The sequence below is a fragment of the Tupaia chinensis genome, unplaced genomic scaffold (assembly GCF_000334495.1).
Source record: "Tupaia chinensis unplaced genomic scaffold, TupChi_1.0 Scaffold000704_1, whole genome shotgun sequence".
Lineage (NCBI taxonomy): Eukaryota > Metazoa > Chordata > Mammalia > Scandentia > Tupaiidae > Tupaia > Tupaia belangeri.
In genome coordinates, this window is record NW_006160227.1 from 2,093,955 (window position 1) to 2,109,939 (window position 15,985).

General features: G+C 42.7%; 1 protein-coding gene across 9 annotated transcripts in view; it reads right to left on the minus strand.

The window, feature by feature from the left end:
• The window catches only part of TMCC1 (transmembrane and coiled-coil domain family 1), a 201,610-nt gene that overhangs the window by 68,685 nt on the left and 116,940 nt on the right, over positions 1 to 15,985 (minus strand). The gene's annotated exons all lie outside the window — the stretch shown is intronic.

Here is a 15,985-nt window from a genome sequence, read left to right on the forward strand (position 1 = left end):
CTCCACCTGCCGGCCCCTCCTCCTTTTCTTCTTCTTTTTTATAGATTTTTGCTACAGGGTGCGTTCACTCACCAAAGAGACAGAGAGACAAAAGGCAAGAGATCACCGCCCAGAGGGGATGGCCATGCCACAATCCCTTCTCCATTCTCCTCTCAAGATCTTGAGCATACACACACATGTGCCCAGTGTGAGGAGTTTTAAGTCACTGGGTCTGGGACTTGAACAGCGGTCAACTACGTGGGAGTCCAGCGACATAACCATTATGCCATCTGCTGGTCCCAGCTTTCTTTATCTTATAAATGCAGAGCAGCTCTCACATAGTTACACGATCATGCCAATGACTGAAGATTCCACTACTTATTTCAAGAGAAGAGGTTGGGGCCATCAGTGATTTAATGACAGACTTCTATCTACCACTACAACTTCACTCTAATTCCATTATTTTAACTCCTCTCCCTTCTCTTACTTATGGTAAGCATAGATCTATGCCTTTCTGATCTCAACCTCTTATCTTGACCTCACTCTTTTCAGTTAATTTATCTAGAAGACAGACCAGAATGCTGTTGCTTCTGTCTTTTACATCTTTCCTTTGAAAATAATGCTTCAGAATCACTTCCTCTGCCTAGACAACTCATAGGCAAAGAGTAGTCTTTTCAACAGATGATCCTGGGACAATAGGCTATTGACATGTAGAAGAAATAAGTTATACCTCTCCTTACGTCATATATAAAAATAACTTCAAAATGGATCAAAGATCTAAACGTAAGAGCTAAAACAAACTCTTAAAAGAAAAAAGTGAATGTAACTCTTCATGACCTTGAATTAGAAAATGGTCAGCAACGAAAGAAAAAAACAGACGTAATCAAAATTTAAAACTGTTGGGACCAGCGGTGGCGTGGTGGTTCGGGGAGCTGGACACCCACGCTGACTGCAATTCAGGTCCAGAACCTGGCCACTTGCTTTCTCACTTTCTCTCTCTCTCACTCTGTCCCTCTCTGGTCACTTCAAAAAAAAAAAAAATTAAATAAATAAAGTCGAATAAAATAATTCTTTAAAAAAATTGTTTTAAACCTGTTGTACTTCAAAAGAGACCGAGAAAGTGAAAAGGGGCCAGCTCTGTAGCCTCGTGGTTAAGGGAGCTGGATCCCAAATGGCTGACTGTAGTACACTGGCCCCATTCCCAACAGGGTGGAGAAATGAAGAGACTACAGCATAAGCATGCCTCATCGAGGGGTGCTTTCTCCCACTTTCTCCTCTCTCCCTTTCTCTCTCAGTCTCTATGTGGCACGCATACATGCTCTCTAGCAATTAAAAAAAAAGTGTGAAAAGATAACCTACAGGATGGGAAAGAAATATATGAAAATTGTATATCTAATAAGGGACTTATACACAGGATAAACAAATAGCTATTATAGCTCAATATTAAAAAGAGAATTCTAAATTAAAAACGGACAAAGTACTTGAATAGGTATTTCTCCAAGATAATATGTAAGTGGTCAAAAAGCATATGAAAAGACTCAGTCTTCTAGCCTTCTTCATCAGTCATCAAGAAAGCAGGAGACAAATCAAAATGTGATACCACTTCATATCCACTAGGACGGCTATGACAAAAAGAAAGGAGGCAGCAAGAGCTAGTGAAAATGTGGAGAAATCAGAACCCTTACATACTGTTGATAAGAATGTAAAATGGGGGACCAGCAGTTAGTGTGATGGCTATGTCGCTGGACTCCCATGTAGTCGACCGCGGTTCAAGTCCCGGACCCAGTGGCTTAAACTCACACTGGGTGTGTGTGCATGCGTGCCCAAGACCCCAGGAGAAGAATAGAGGAGAAGGGACTGCGGTGTGGCAGTCCGGGGGATGATTTCTCGCTTTCTGTCTCTCTGTCTTTGTCTGTCTTTCTGGCAAGCGCATGCGCCCTATAGGGAAAACTTCTCAAAAAAAAAAAAAAAAAAAGAAAGAAAGAAAAAGAAAGTATATAAATAAATAAATAAATAAAGATAAAAATAAAATGGCACAGTCCCTTTGGAAAATAGGCAGTTTCTCAAAAGAGTAAATACAGACTTACTATGATCCAGCAGTTCTACCCCTACATGCAGCATACCCAGAGAAATGAAAACATATGTCCTCAGAAAAACTTGTATACAGATATTCACAGTACCATTATTCATAATATCCAAAAAGCAGAAAGCTCTTAAATGTCTATCAACTGACTAATAAGTAAAATGTGATATATCCATACAATGGAATATTATTTGGCAATACAAAGGAAAGAAATATACTACCATATGGATGAACCTGGAAAACAGTGTGCTAAGTCAAAGACACCAGTTGCAAAGGACGACATACTGCATCATTCCATTTACATAACATTCCTAAAACATGGCCAGCAGGTGGTGTGGTGGTTAAAGCACTGTATTCCCACATGGCTGACCGTGGTTTGAGTCCTGGACCTGGTAGCTTGTTGCCTCACTTTCTCTCTCTCTCTATGGTGAGCACACGTGCCCTATAGCAAATTTTAAAAACTAATAAAAATACAATAAATAAATACATTTTTAAAAATACCTAAAACAGGGACCAGCAGATAGTGTAATGGTTACATCACTGATCTTCCACATAGTCGACCACAGCTCAAGTCCCAGACCTGGTGGCTTGAAACTCACAGTGTGTTTGTGTGTGTGTGTGTGTGTGTTTATGAGTGCTCAAGATCTCAAGAGGAAAATGAAGGAGAAAGGACTGTGGCGTGGCCATCCCCTCCTGAGGGTGTGATTTCTCGCTTCCTGTCTCTCTCTCTCTCTGTCTCTCCGGTGAGTGCACAAACCTCACAGCAAAAATTTCTTAAAAAAAAAAAAAAAGCCTAAAACAGACAAAAACTATACGTTAGTAGTTACCTAGGGCTGGAGGGAATGGGGAAATTGGGCAGGGATGTGTAAAGGGTTTAGAGTGTCTTTTTGGGGTAATAAAATGTTCTAAAATCCAACTGTGGTGATATCTGTTGCTTCATTATATGCATATACTAAATGCCATTAGACTGCATACTTTTTTTCTAGAGATTTTTGTTATAGTGCACGTGCACTCACTGGAGAGATGGAGAAAGACAGAGAAACAGAAAGCGAGAAATCACCCCCCAGGGAGGATGACCATGCTGCAATCCCTTCTCCTCCATTCTCCTCTTGGGATTTTGGGCATGCATGCACATGTGCCGGGCATGAGTTTCAAACTGCCGTGTCTGGGACTTGAACCATGGTTAACTACATGGGAGTCCAGCAACATAACCACACACCATCTGCTGGTCCCTAGACTATATACTTTCAATGAGTGGATAATTTGATATGTGAATTACATTTCAAAAAGTTGTTTAAAAACATTACTTCTTCATGAAATATTCCTAATGGGACTTATTCTCTCCTCAGTCACCCCGATTCTGAAGATCAATTACAGATATAATGCGTGGCTGTTCTTGAATAAAAAACACCTTCACTATTTCATAAAATCCGAATCAAAGTTTTTCTTTGTAACTTGTAAGTTTGATTTGCCAAACTGTTCTTGTTTAAAAAACAAAAAACAAATACAGTCATAACAGTATCTAACAAAGCTGTCCACACTGAAAATTCTCTTTAATCCCAGTGATACCAAAGAATATGATTCTTAAAGAGCTTCTTTGAATTATCCAGGTTTCAGCCAGCACATAGCCTAGTGATTAAGGTAGCTGGATCCCACAAGGCCAAGTGTACACTTCAAGCCCAGACCCAGGGAACTGAAAAGCATGCCAGACATGTATGCAAGTGTGCCCAAAATTCCGAAAGGAGGACACAGAGGAGACTGTGATGTGACGTGTCCATGCTCAGTGGGGTGCTTTCTCACTCTCCTCCTCGCTCTGTCTCTCTTCAGTGAGCACGTGTCCTCTGGCGGAGTTAAAATAAAAATCCATGTTTCTAGATTAATTTTGATAACTATTTCACGTACCAAGTTAGATGCAAAATGGGTATTTTAAATTGCTGATAAGACATATGAACCTTACGATTTCACCTTTTTTTTTTTTTGCCATAGAGTGCATGTACTCACCAGAGAGACAGAGAGAGGCAAAGTGAGAAATCACCTCCCAGGGAGGGTGGCCATGCCGCAATCCCTTCCTGGGATTTTGGGCGCACAGACAAGAGCCCAGCATGATGTTCAAGCCACCAGGTTCAGGACTCGAGCAGTGGCTGGCCATGTGGGAGTCCAGCACCTTAAAGACTATGTCACCTGCTGGCCCTTCACCTTGTAACTTTAACCAAGTAGGTACCTAGGAGTCAGTAAGTTCTGGTAGCAGTTTCAGAGAAAGACGTAGAAGCATGGTGAAGAGGCTAGTGTACTGCAGGAGTTTTTAGGAAAATCAAGTATTTTTTTAGTTTAGACAACCCATTTATCTTTACTACATTGTACAGAAAATAAAGAAAGCATGCATCTATGTAGCTCCTTCCTTTGCATCACCACGGCTTCCGATCATATATATTTAATATACAAATCTTAGTATATTACCATATTTAAAGAGTTTTACATACATTTGAAGTAATCCTCCCAAACCCTGGGGGATGGTCAATGCTCTCACCACCCTCAACTAGAGGAAGAAGCCAAAAGGATAAGAAACCTGCTCAAGGGAGCAGGAATAAAGAAGGGGGATGCACCGGCTGGTACAGCCATGGCACTCTTAACCAGCATGATGTTTGTTAATCACTCGAAGGGAGAATTCACAGATCAGAAAGTTCAAGAGCCACCATTATCACACAATAATGAAGCGGTTTCTTAGAAAACATGCTCTGCATTATCATGGACCACATGAAATGAGACTATCAACCTATTCCATGGTACCAGCTAACAGTGCTGGAGGCATTGCAGTCTAGTAAGAAGTTCATTTATTTGGGAAATAAAAATGCACAAAAAAACAGAAACAAAAAAACAGGTAAACATTGTCCTTATTGTTAAAAATCATGTATTCACATTTTTGAAACTCACTCTTCTCTTTGGCTTGTACGATGAGACTGTAAAACATTTTGCTGTCATGTCCTGCCCCGACGTTACGCCTTCTCTTGTGAGCACATGCTCAGAACAACACACACAGCTTCTCAGCCCCAGCATGCAACGGTGGGCTTCTCTGCAGCTCGCCCTCTGCCAAGAGCAACTCCGCATCTCTCTAAGCCTAGCTGTCTCCACGACAATCTTCCACTTCGGAGCAAATGCCCTGATGGGAACCCCTGGACAGGTGCGGTGTGTAGCCTCTAGGGCAGCGTTGCCAGACATTCAGGATCCTAAGGGTTTTAGCTTCTCTCTTTCTCCATTTCAGCAGCACTAAGCATGCCCTTGCTACCCAAGGGGAGAGACTGAAACCTTTAATTAGAAATTACCTCTTTTCGTCTATTTAAAAAAAAAAAAAACACCTCTGAGAGGAAGAGGGAAATACTAAATACCCTTAGAGAAGATTTAATAAATATACATGAAGCTTTAAAAACTGATTTAATTTTTCACATACACAGATAGATGACTATTATGTAACTTCTAGTATTACAAATCCAGGATCTGAATTTCATCCTGCTAGTGGACTCCATGGTGAGGAGCCACTCGTCTTTATACCTTGCCTCACTGAATATTTGCTTAATAAGTGTTTTTCTATAATGATATGGGGAGGATTAAGGCAAGCCAATAAGCCATTGCTGGAATTCTTATTATAAAAGAGAAAAAAGACCAATATAGGGACTATCTGAAAGAATGACATTCTCACCAATTTTAAAATCAGAGGAAGTCATACCAAAAAAATTATAGTTCTTGGGGCCAGCAGATGGCATAGTGGTTATGTTGCTGGACTCCCATATGGCCAATTGCAGTTCGAGCCCCAGGCCTGGTGGCTTCAAAATTATGCCAGGTGCATGAGGTTTTTTGTCACAGGATGTGTGCATTTGCTGGAAGAAGGAGACAGAGATTCTGAGAGGGACAGTGAGAAATCACCCCCTAAGGGGGTGGCCACACAACAATCCCTTCTCCTGGGATTCTGAGCATACACACACATGCACCTGGTGTTGAGTTTCAAGCTGCCAGGCCCAGGACCCAAACTGTGATTAACCATGTGGGAGTCCAGCACCTTAACTGCTACACCACCTGCTGGCCCCCAGGCATAATTTTAAAATTTGAATTCCCCATTTCCTCATCAGTACAACAGGAACATTTACTTTGCATCAATGTAAAAATGAAATTAATGCATGAGCACATTTCTCTCTTCTAAATATATAAAAGACATTCAATGATATGTTAATAACCCAATATTTAAAGATCAATCTAAAACTTACATTTAATTTTGCAATAAATGCTCTATTAATGTAGATTATACATGGATTCCTAAAAATAGACTTGTAAGAGTGCCCTCAGTTACCTACCTCTTTTTTTAAAAAATTTAAGAGGTTCAATAGTTTTTGGGATCATATGCCCCTTTAAGAATTTGATAAAAACTACAGATTCTTTTCCAGAAATAAAAATGCACACATGCCCAAATTTATAAACAATCCTAGGAAATCCATGGAACCAAGTTTGCAATCCCCTTATGAAACTTTTTGCTTTGGATACCAGGAAGCTCGGGGTGAGAACTGTAATTCAGCTCTATCAGGCAGACTCTGACAGCCTCCCTGGTATACACGCCCTCCTCCTCTCACGTAGGCTCTGACACGCCACATCAGGATACATCACCCTACCATGGATGCCCTCCTCCCCCACCAGGCTCTGACCCTTCCTCTCAGGCTGTCCGGCCGCACTGACAGTACATGCCCACACACCCTGTGGGCTCTGACATGTCACAGGACAATACCTCCGCTCACACTCGCTCCTTGCCATCTGTCCCCTGCTCAAACACACTTCTCTGCTCTAACAACTAGGAAAGAACACAATCCTGGGATGTCCTTGGAAATACCTGAGAGGAGAACTTGAAAGAACATAAACCTTAAATCATTCTCGCACAGGATGAAATTTGGAATTGTATTGTTCTGACTCTGGGCTGGCAAAGCAGGTCATATTAGATACACCCAGAGAAATGTGCTATGTGCAGAGAGCCAGCACTCTGGGTCAATCTCAGCACCTGGTGCCAGGCTTCGAGTCTCAACGGCGGTGGTAGAGAATGGCCGTACCGTTGTGCTGCTTCCCTGGTGCCCCACCACTCGGTTCTTGCTGCCTACCTGCAGTAAATGGATGACCTTTTCATTTTTGTAAAACATGAAGGGACCAGCAGTTAGCTGGACTATGTTGCTGGACTCCAACGTAGTCGACCACGGTTCGAGTCCCGGACCCGGTGGCTTGGACTCATGCCGGGCGCATGTGCGTGCGTGCCTAAGATCCCAACAGGAGAATGGAGGAGAAGGGATTGCGGCATGGCCATCCCCCCTGGGGGGTGATTTCTCGCTTTCTGTCTCTCTGTCTCTCTCTGTCTGTCTGGCGAGAGCACACGCCCTATAGCAAAAACCTCTCCAAAAAAAAAGAAAGTAACTTTTAGGTACATAAGTCATTAAGCAGCTAGTTACTGAATGCCTACCCAAGGTCCGTACTGACGGCTGGTAGGCCTATTTAATTTGTAGTCCACGACCACCGGCAAGCCCTCACCAATGCGGATCTAGGCTGGGACTGCTCTCCCTGCCCCCAACAAAGGTACACTCCTTGTTCAGAATATGCCAGCAAGGAATTGGGTAAAAAATAAACACATCCCCAAAGTCTAGCAAAACTATTCAAGGATAAAAGTAAAATAAATAAATGACCCAAGAGATAAGGTTCTCAAACACCGATTACAAATCATTTAAGTTCTGGTGTTACATAAAACTCCCAAAGAACTGGTCCACTACTTGTAGTTAAAGCTATTAGAAAGAATACATTACTGTAGTCACATATATGTATTAAACGGATCCTTCTAACTAATGTGAATAAGGGAAGCAGAATGCAAAGAGATTTGGAGTTCTAGGCAACTTAACACAGGTACAAGGTATTTAATCTTGTTTTGATTTCTTAAAAGAAAAAAAAGCAAGGTATCGTCTTTGTTTCAGAGAACTAAGAACAAAAATAAGTTGTACTTATTCTGTAATGACAGAGGGCACATGAGAGAGACCAGAGGGGTGGGAGGAAGGAGGGCTGAGGCAGGGGAAAGGAGAGAGAGAGATTGGGTGGGGAGGGAGAGTAAGCGAGTGTGCGCGTGCCACCTTCAGGCACTTCTCAGCAGGGCCTAGTTATGCCAAGATCCTTTTTCCTCCATTTCTCTATCCCATTGGGACCCTGGACATGCACGTACTCGTGCCCAGAGTGTTTTTCAAGCTGTCAGGGCCGGGAATTGAACACGTGGGCCATGTGGGATCTGGCTCCCTCTGCACAGCACTGAACCACTACGCTGAGGTTGGCTCAAGAAGTTTTAATATGAAAAGTAAGCTAATTTGTTGTTATTGTTTTTCAATCTTAGCTCATAGAGAATTTAGTTTGTCAAGACTATGTGTTTTTATTTTTTTTTAAGAGGTTTTTGCTATAGAGTGTGTGCACTCGCTAGACAGAGAGAGACAGAGAGATAGAAAGCGAGAAATCCCCCCAGGGGAGATGGCCACGCCGCAATCCCTTCTTCTCCATTCTCCTCTCGGGATCTTGGGCACACATGCACACACGCCTGGCGTGAGTTTAAGTCACCGGGTCTAGGCCTCGAACCACAGCTGACTACGTGGGAGTCCAGCGACATAGCCATTACGCTAACTGCTGGTCCCAAGACCATGTTTTAATTATCATATAAATTCTATTTTGGAGTGATCAAGAAAGGTAATAGGAAAAGAGGAGTATTTAGTATGTAGAATGAACTGTGTGTGTGTGTGTGTGTGTTTTTTTATACATAGCACAAATACTTTCATCATGAAGCAGATGAATGCTCCAGAGAAAGAGAGAGAGGTTTCAATGTGGGGACGGAATGGATCCTGCTAGACCATGTCTCGGCTTCCCACTGGGATGATGCTACAATTCAAACAGTCTGAGTACGTCTCACAGCAGACACATACTGGTAAGTTCCTTTCAGTCAATTTACTCCTTGGCAGAACACAAACACTACAGTATGACATTTTTAGAAAATTCACTTGGTTCCAAATTACAATTCACGGACCTGTCATAGGTATAGTTTCTGGACTATGTCACCACTGACGTAGAGGATTGTTATTGGCTTGTCAGGAAAGTCATGGCACATTTTTGCACAGAAAAAAAAAAAAAAAAAGGAAAAATATGTCATGACTTTCCCAACAACCTAACAATGTTTCACTTGTCTCAAGATCTTTAAAAATATTAATATATTTGACACAGAGAACCCACTTTTAGAAGCATCCAAAGGAAGTAGATGTAAATACTGGAACCATTCACCAGAAAGTTAGAAAAGGGCCAGTTAAGCACTTGGGCATTGGTAGCTAGATCTCTCATGGCTGACTCCCGTTCGATCCCAGCCCCGGAGGCTTGAAAAACACACCAGGTGTATGTGCACGTGTGGCCAAAATCCTCACAGGAGGGAGCAACAGAGGGAAAAGGATTGTGGCATGACCACACCCTGTGGTAGGGTGCTTTCTTTCTCTGACAAGTACACGCGTTCTTGGTGTGGGGGGGAGTTAGGGAAAACCCCAAAACATTGTAGCATCTTTTCTATTCCCAGCACTCTTACTACATTTTCGGAAAGACTTCAAGCTGCTAGCCTTCTGCTTACTCTCAGGATGGTGAGGCCTTCGTACCCTTTATTTATCGGGAACCCAACTGCCTTTCCACGTATGATGGGTTGGTAGAAGACATTTCCTTAGCTTGTGCATACTGTGACGGTGTGGGCCAGCCAGCAGCATGGTGGTTAAGCAGCTGGATCCCACACAGTCAACAGTGCAGTTCTGGTCTTGGACCCAGTGGCTTTAAGCACACACCTGGTGCATGCGTGTGCTTGCCCGAAATCCTGAGAGGAGGGAGGGGAGATAAGGAGGAGAAAGAACTGCAGCATGACCATCCCACACGGGAGGTGCCTTTTCACTTTCTTTCTCTCTCTTGCTCTGATGAGCACATGCATCCCCTGACAAATAAATAAATAAGTAATAAAACAATTTTTAAGAGTCTGTACAGATTTTAACTCAAATGAATGCCTGCACAATGAAAGAACTGCCTCAGCTCTGAGCTCGGCGCAGCAGTCCTCCATTCCCAGCTGACGGCAGTAAATCTATGCTGGTTCTCTAGGTACCATTCTGGAAGGAGAAGTGACTGCGCCAGCAACATGCTCTCCACCACTCTCTAAGTGGCCTGTGTGAGCCTGTCTTTTCCCCTCATATGTGATCCGTGAACTCATCCGCCCACATTAATATCCCATACTCACTGGCAGAGAACTGCAGATGAGGCATTACATTTATCTCTGCAGAAGATGTTTAAAAACAGAACTCCCAAAGTTAAATAAATAAGTGAACCATCATTCATCACCAGAATCAACCTAAGAACTCTGCTCTTCTTGGGAGTTCATTCCTTAAAGGTTCCATTAAATGTTCCCAATTCCCCACCCAGTTGGGAATCATTAGTGAATGATCAAAAGGTATATGAAGAAAGCTAACTTAATCGACTGAAACAGTAAGTCCCAGATACCAGCAGGTGGTGTAGTGGTTAAGGGGATGGGCTCCCACATGGCAGACTGTGGTTTGAGTTCTGGACCTGCAGGCATGTGCATTTCCCTTCATGGAGAAGGGACTGTGGTATGGCCATCACTCCTGGGGGCTGGGGACGGATCACGGCATGGCCATCTCCCCTGGGGGGGGGGCAGGGACAGTGGCATGGCCATTACCACTGGGGGGGGTTTGGTGGAAGGGATTGTGGCATGGCCATCACCCCTTGGGGGGAGGGTAGGAAGATGGGAATGCAGCATGGCCATCACCTCTGGGGGAAGAGAGAAGGGACTGTGGCATGGCGATTACCACTGGGGGAAGAGAGAAGGGACTGAGGCATAGCCATCACCCCTGGGGGGAGATGGAAGGGACTGCAGCATGGCCTTCACCCCTGGGGGGTGCAGGAAGAAGGGACTGCAGCAAGTCATCAGGGGGTGGGGGTGATTTCTCGCTTCCTTTCTTTCCAGCAAGTGCATGTACCCAATAGCAAAAATCTCCCCTCCCCTCCAAAAGAATAATTTTTTTTAAAAAAAGTAGACAAATACTTTACTTTTTAAAACTTTTTAAAATTTTAAAAAGTTTTTGCCATAGGGTGCATGTACTTCCTGGACAGAGAGACAGTGAGAGGGAAAGTGAGAAACTACTCCCCGGGGAAATGACCACAACACAATCCTTTCTTCTCCATTCGCCTCCTGGCGTTTCGGGCACATGTTCCCGGCATGCTTTTCAAGAGAAAAGCCACTGGTCCAACACTCAATCGTAGTTGGCCTTCTGGGAGTCCAGTACCTTAACCACTTCACCTGCTGGCCCCGCAAATACCACATCTTAAAAAAGGGAATAGTCTCTTGTTTTTTGATAAATGGTTACCTAAAAATGTATAATCTAGGCCCAGCAGATGGTATAATGGTTGTGTCACTGGACTCCCACATAGTTGACCACAATTTGAGCCCTGGATCTGGCAGCTTGAAACTCACACTGGGCACAGGTGCGTGTGTGCATGCATGCCTAAAATTCCAAGAGGAGACTGGAGAAGAAGGGATTGTGGTGTGATTTCTTGCTTTCTGTCTCTCTGGTGAATGCACGTACCCTGTAGCAAAAATCTCTCTTAAAAAAAAAGTATAATCTTCCAGATGACTCCAATTCTTATCTCAAGTACTAACTAATATAGCCAGTCTCCCAAATTATGAAACGTAGAAAAAGAATTTTAGAAAAACAGTAGCAAAAAAATCAAGATTTCTAGGGCAGATGTTTTTCATAATCTATACCAAAATGAAATAATCTGAAATCAATTTTTACTTTTAAAGCAAAAACATGGAGACTGGATCTGTAGCCCAGAAGTTAAGCAGTGTGCAGAGGTAGCTGGATCTCACATACAGCCCCAGTGCTTGAAAAATATACCAGGCACATGCCCAGAATTCTGACTGGATGGAAGAAAGGAGGAAGGGGATTGTGGCATGGGGAATGACTTTTTTCTCTCTCTCTCCCCTTCTCATATGAATGCTCACTGGCTCTTTCATTAAAATTTTTTTAAAAAAGCAATAAATAAATGCAAAATCAAATTTAGCAACATATAAGCATATATTAATCACATCCAAGTGGAAATCATCTAGGAATGCTAGGCTAGCTTGACGTTGAAAATCAACCAATGTATTTCACCATATCAAGTAGCTAAATAAGAAAACTACGAACTGTATCACTAGATGCAGAAAAAGTTTTCATTAAAATTAAGCATCCACTTATGATAAAAAACTGCTAACAAACTAAAAACAGAAGGGAAAGTCCTTGAACTAATGAAGGGAATCTATAAGATATCTACAGTGAAACACACTTAATGGTGAGAGAATGAATGCTTTCCTTTAAGATTAAAAAGCAAGGGGAGGATGTCTTTTCTCCTAAACTAACTTTATAGTCATAATTGTAGTTTCCAAGGCTTTTAGAATTTTAGAAAAGGATGCTTATTGGACCTTAACCCCTTTTATAAATGATATCTAGTATTTAGCAAATACAGATTAACTATGAGTGATAAATGTAATTTCTTATCATTCAGTAATTAACAGCACAGGCTGTGGGAGAGATTATTTCCAGTTGGCCTAGAATTTGAAGGAAAATAGATGGTCTCAATGGAGAGGCCATCTTAGAGCTGACCACAGGCCAAGAGGTCAGGGGATTCTGGGCTGCAGAGTTCAACTGTGTTCTTCATGACTTTAGTTAGCACTCAATCAATTACCCTAATCCAACTGTCTAAAAGTAAGAATTGTGCTTTCACTGTAAGAGTTTGAATATGTCTTATTTCTACCCTGTAAACTGCCTCTTTCCCCCTAAAAGATGAAGGAAGAGAAAAGGGGAGGCAGGGAGGAAGAAAGACCACTTGCATAGAAGTTTTTCAGAGGAATGCCTTGAACTTTCATAGCGAAGTCAAATTTCTTTGGGCTAGCGATCTCCTTAGGAGATCTGCGAAGGATTAAACCAACATCAAGAGTAAACACACAGGCCGAAAGCTAAAGATGGGTTGTGCTGGCTACTTAATAGAAAGAGCAAGGAAAAGAGGGCAGTGTAACGATGTCCTTCTCTTTCCTTACTTCATGGAACTGGCAAAACCAAGTCAGAATAATTTTTCCACTAACCCCCGTATAAGCTGGAATGGCTTAGCAGGCCTGAGAGTAGACTGACACAAAGATATGAGCCAACAATGGCCCGAGTGTCCACTGCATTTGAAAGGCTTTGTGCTAGCATGCATAGAGAATACAAAGACAGGCCAGCCCGGGCGGTGGTAGATAAGGAGGCTGGATCCCATAGGGCCGACGATACGACTCAAGTCCCAGAGTCCATGGCTTCAGAAACTCTGGAAGCAGGTGGGTGTATGCCCAAATTCCTGAAAGGAAGTAGAGACAGAGGAGAAAGAACTGTGATGTGACCATTCCCCACAGGGGGCGTTTATTCACCTTCTCTCGTCTGTTTCTCTCGGGGCAGCACATGAGCCTTCTGGCAAATTTTAAAAAATAAAACAAAAGGGAGAATATGAAGATGACTATGTTGGGACCAGCAGTTAGTGTAATGGCTATGTCGCTTAACTCCCATGTAGCCAACGGCGGTTCAAGTCCTGGACCCGGTGGCTTAAACTCACGCCGGGCGCGTGTGCGTGCGTGCCCAAGATCCCGAGAGGAGAATGGAGAAGGGATTGCAGCGTGGTCATCCCCCCTGGGAGGTGATTTCTTACTTTCTGTCTCTCTGTCTTTCTGGCGAGCACACATACCCTATAGCAAAAACCTCTCAAAAAAAAAAAAAAAAAGAGAGAGATGACTATGTTGTTGAAATGCTCTATGTAAGCTAAACCCCAAAGTAAGAAAAGGCAGGCTTTAACATAGCCTAATGGCTAGCACATAATGCTAGCCATGCTTACTAATCAAATGGCTATTAAAGAGAAAATGATTATTTAGATGCTATAACAATATTCACTATTTCAACAAACATTATGATAAAAGCTTTATACAAGTTTTATTGAGATATAATTCATACACTATATAATTCACCCATTCGAGTGCCTGGTTCCATAATACGGGTGGTTAAGCCCTGTGCCTAAGAAGCTGCATCCCACACGGTCAACTGTGGTTCAAATCCCAGTTCTGGAGGCTTGAAAACCATGCTGGGTGTGTGTGCGTACATTCCTCAAACCCTGATGGGAAGGACAAATGGAGGAAAAGGACTGCGGTATGAACATACCCCACTAATACATTCACAGAGGTGTACAATTACTTAAATTGATCAGAGTCAATTTTAGAACATTCTTCCTACCCTCAAAATGAAACCCGGTAACTCTTAGTTGTCATCCTCTCACTCTCTCATGCCTTCGTGCCTCTTGGCCCTAAACGAGCACTAATGTTTCTGTCTCTACAGCTTTGCCTGCTCTAGGTATTTCATACAAATGGGATGATATAATGTGTGACCTTTTCTGTCTAGTTTCTTTCACAGGTTTTCAAGGTTCATCCCAGTGACATGTATTAGTATGCATTTGAATGCTTCATCAAAATGACGCATACTTTTGTAAAGAAAATAATTACTCCCTGGCTTAAAAAAATAAACAGCCATTTGTTTGCTTGAGGCATGTTATGTTTACAGTAGATGCCAGGGTGTAGGTCTCCCTCGATGTAATATGAAAATGTAAATTTTCTAATTCATGATTGAGTGCATGTGTGGGAGGGAGGGGAGAAAGGGAGGGCACCCTCCAGAGGATCTGGTCCTGCCTTCCTCCCCTTCCCCCAGTCATAGGACCTTGGGTACTTGCAGGTCTGCCGGAGGGTTTCAGGCTGATGGGGCTGGGGATTCAAACTGTGGCGCCACGGGGGATCTGGCTTCTCCTGAGCAGTGCGTAACTACACCAGGGAGCCAGTCTGACAAGTAAAATTTTAAGTTTCCCAATCCAAACAACTTCTTTTTTTTTTTTTTTGAGAGAGGTTTTACCTATAGGGCTCGCCAGACAGACAGAGAGAGACAGAGAGACAGAAAAAGAGAAATCGCCCCCCAGGGGAGATGGTCACGCCGCAATCCCTTCTCCTCTTGGGATCTTGGGCACACACACACACATGCCTGGCGTGAATTTTAAGCCGCCCAGTCCGGGACACGAACCATGGTCGACTACGTGGGAGTCCAGCGAGATAGCCATTACGATAACTGCTGGTCCCCCCAATCCAAACAACTTCTGAAAATCATTCCTATATGTCCACATATTTAAACATAAGGAGCTTAATGGAGTCATGAGTTTTATTATAAAATAAAAGCAAATTTAGTGAGAAGTGCCTAGTGAGAAATGATTTAAGCAACAAGATCTATGTATTGTTTCACGTATTATAAATCCCTTTGATTAGAATTATTTTTCTCTCTTATTGTACTCTGCTCTGAGAAACTTAAACTATTCCTTTCTTTTCTAATTCAAGAATAGGATTTGAGGACTAAATTGCAGAGGAAAAATGTGGATCTGGTACATCATAGTCCCACATGAAATTAATACATCCCACAAGAGAACAATAAGGATAAAATATAAAACTGCTATTTATTTAGTTCGAATTTCTATTCTCACATTTAGAAGAGCCAGGCAAGCAGGGTTTCTTCACTTATAAAGAGTTGGATTATGTAATCTTTAAAGTCTCCTATTACTAAGAGACTTTTTTCTCAATCCTTTTGAAAACATGCAGGAAAAGCTGTAGCATGACTTCCCTAAAGCTAAAGAGAAGCGGGTCAGCAAGGCTGGCATTAGTGGGACTTCAGACTCATCCCTGAACTCACGGGGATACGCAGATCAATCAGTCCCAGCTCCGACCTCACAGAGTTCACAATCCAGTGAGGAAGA